This window comes from Abramis brama (assembly GCF_963993115.1).
Source record: "Abramis brama genome assembly, chromosome: 3".
NCBI classification, from domain to species: domain Eukaryota; kingdom Metazoa; phylum Chordata; class Actinopteri; order Cypriniformes; family Leuciscidae; genus Abramis; species Abramis brama.
The window spans coordinates 32,399,206-32,402,877 of record NC_139965.1 but is presented as its reverse complement, the minus strand read 5'-3'; the positions used below and the strand labels follow the sequence as shown (position 1 = coordinate 32,402,877).

General features: G+C 35.2%; 1 protein-coding gene across 2 annotated transcripts in view; it reads right to left on the bottom strand.

The window, feature by feature from the left end:
- Positions 1-14: 14 nt before the first annotated feature.
- lmbr1 (limb development membrane protein 1) overlaps positions 15-3,672 on the bottom strand; it is a 38,946-nt gene continuing 35,288 nt past the window's right edge. For both annotated transcript variants that reach the window (XR_014605314.1, XM_084108113.1), the window contains one exon: positions 15-445. The gene's annotated coding sequence lies outside the window, so the exon portion shown is untranslated. The remainder of the gene's footprint in view (positions 446-3,672) is intronic.

Here is a 3,672-nt window from a genome sequence, read left to right as displayed (position 1 = left end):
AAATTAAATTAAAATTGTGTCAAAACCACAAACTTTATTGTAAAACTGAAATTAAATACAAAGTAACCTAAAGATAATCTGAACATTTTGCTTCACAAACATATGCAATTAAACACTAACGGGAAAAAGAACATTCTGAAAATACATTCACACATGTAAAAGAATCAACAGGCAAAAACAGAAACAGAATTAATCTTTCCCTTAGAGCTGAAAATGAGAATTCAAATGAGACCAGACATTGCACACCACAGACATTTAACCTGTGATGAACAAACAAGTTGTTTTGGTGTGTAGACAGGCCACTGTCTAGTGAAACACTGTCTCTCAGAGTTTGACAGATTGATGAACCAAAAATACCACAGCATCCTTGACGTAGTGTGTAGTTCAGTAGCTCAACAATGTCGTACAGACGATGGGATTGAGGATTGGAAAGAGAGATGAACAACTGAAGCAGAAAAACAGAGTATGGAATGAATAGGCTTCGTTTTCTTTCACAGTTAATTCTAGTACATCACTGCAAATGCCTCTATTTTGAGAAACACACCAACTAACACACCAGTCCTTGTGCTGCATAAAGTAGGACCAGGTGTGAAGCCTGGCACAGCAACATCTCTCAAAAAGCCAATTAAACTAAAATAGAAGTAACAAACGAGTAGAATTTAGCATCTTGTCCAGACAGTATTGATAGTTAATGACAACATGTTCTGGCATTACAAACTTTGTGCAGACAAGAGTGATACAAACAAACACACACACACACACACACACACACACAAAAAAGAAGAAAAAAAAAACCCATTAAGCTTAAAAGCTTACTTCAATGACACAATTATTGACAACATGCACTTATTCCCCAGATATTTTCTAACAAAATATTCTTTGTGCAAATCAACAGGAGGAAAAGGTATTTAACGTGAAATCCATGACAATAAAAATACAAAAACAATGCATCATATTGAACCACAGAACCCATTTTTGAGGTGTCAATTTTAAATGACCATTTCACAGGCTTTGAATTCAGTGTCCCTCATTTGAATCCTTCAACTTTCCACAAAATACAATACATTTCTTAAAATGTTTCCTCCCCAAACATTAATATTCCATATCAGAGCCCGGACAGGTTCTTTTACCTTTGGCCAGTTTGAGTTAAAAGACGCACCCAGTCGTTTTGGTTTGCCATGTTATTGACAAGAGGGATTCACAGTGAATTAGTCAATAAAAAGTTACACACACTTAACTAGGGATGCACCGATATGAAAATTTGGCCGAAATTTGAAAGCCGATAGCCGATATATTGACCAATAAATCTAAACCTAAATCAACATTTTCATATAATTCTTGAGAGCCTGATTACAAAAACAAAAGTCTCACCATTAAAAGCCATGTCCCAAGCACTTCAACATAAATCAAACACATACAGTTCAGTAGCCTAGTTTGAACCAGTGCAAGTTTTAAAATTAATTTACACTCCTATGGCCAAATTTCTTTATCCAAAAAAAAAAAAAAAAAAAAAAAATCTATTGCCTTACAAATTTAATAAAATACTTCCTAAATAATGCAAACTAGTCATTGGACAACATTACTTGCGTATAAAGAATAAAAATACATATGCCATGGATAAATTAAATGTAATAGCCAACGCGCGGACAATAATGAAATGATTTTAATTAAACCATATTTTTGATGAAAATAATACGAGAAAAACAAAAGTGCTAGTTATTATTAATAATGCATCACTGTTTTTGAAAAGGAAACATCTAAAATTAATATTATTGTTTCAAATAACAGCCTTGCTATTTGAGCTGCGTGCGCTGAAGCTGAAAAGCTGAATGGGAAACTAAAGCGCTTTAAGCCTACATGAGATTAATCAGATATTTATGCTACATAAACATAATATTACAAATTATATCTGCACAAAATGATGCAAATGCACAAGTGAACATGAACTAAGTTATGTGCTAGTATGAATGTGTAACTCCTTGTTGTGGACACGCTCTACCCGCAACAACGCGCTGAAACATGGCAACTAAACCCAATGAATTCACAACGTTTATTTACAATAGTGTTCTCATTATAATGTTATGTAATATGACAGTCCCAGTCATAGTTATTAATGTCATGCATTGCTGTTTAAGCTGCACGTGCTGAAGCTGAAGATGATCACCGGCACGCTTTACTAACCCCTTAATTCTTAACCAAATGCATCCTACATGAGATAAATCAGATATATACACAAAATAAACATATTACAACTTATAATTGCACAAACCAAAAGGCTGCGGATGCACAAGCAAACTTATAGTCATGATGAAGGTGTAACTCTGCTGTGGATGCGCTTTTCCTGTAACAATACACTAAAACACGGGCGTACAAAGAATTTCCAACATTCTTTCACAGTTTTGTTCACTTCTCATTATAATTTTATGTAGCCTATATGACAGACTTGCGCTGCACATGTTGCTCTTAACGGTGTCCTCTTCGAAGTGATTCCAATCATATTTCAAGCGATTCAAACCCATCATGGCAAACAGTGCGCATCTGAAGTGTCTCAGATGAAGGAAATAATACATTATCGGCTTTAATCGGCCAAAATTTCGTATCAGGTCGACAACAATAACATTAAAAAGGATCATATATCGGCCGATACCAACATGGTGGCTGATATATCGTGCATCCCTAACAGTCTGTCTCACTCTTTCACTCATTTACACATCTCACAGCTCGTCTCCTCAATACCGGACAACAGGAGACGAAAACGGAAAAAAAGCCTAGAAAGCCTGTTTAAGGCATCAGAGGTGTTTTTTTTTTTTTTTTTTTACAATAAACAAATGCTGAGAGACTAATTGTCTGGCCTTTTTTCACAAAAAGCATAGTATGAATGAGGCTCAAGAGCCTGTTTCATATCTACATTCTACAAAAATAAAAAGAGAAATATACTGTATATACATGTACATACATAATTTACATTAGTATGAGGCTTGTCATAGTTAAAGAGACAATGAAGAGTAAACAGGATGTCTATGCAGCTTTACATCAAATGTTCTTTTTATGGTCTACATATTCTTTTTAGCCTGTTGGTTTTGTCCTCAGAATGGGAATGTTTGGAAAGTTAAAATTAAAGCAAAACAATAAAAATAAAAAAAAGTTTCTATGACACTGTATTTCATTGCTACAAAGCATTTCATTGCCCTTCAATAAGTCCTGCTGCTTTCTACTGTCTCAGCTCGGACTTCACATTCATTTCACCGCACAATAAGCTTTATTAGGCATGTAACCGACTCGTGTGGCTCTGCAGTCCTGTTTCCACAGCCTTTATATACAAGATCCTACATAATGTAAGAGTGTCAGCTCTAATCTGCATATGCCAGTAATTCACAAGGCTAAGCTGGCCGAAAATCCAGCAGGAGAGCGAGTTGAAAAACATTTAATGTTCATGGATATAATAATCTTCCATTTGCAAAAAGCAAAGCAGCCTCAGAGGTACAGACTAGATGTTTGAAGGCTGTTTTGCTAGTGATGCTGAAATAAGGCAAACAAGCTCTGCAGCGATAACCAAGTTCAAAGGATGTATGTTACTGGTTATATGCTCTCCCAACAAGGGGAAAAAAAAAAATCACTTTGTGTAATACATGTAGAATAGCATAGTATCAAAAGTTGTGGAGGAAGTAGCAT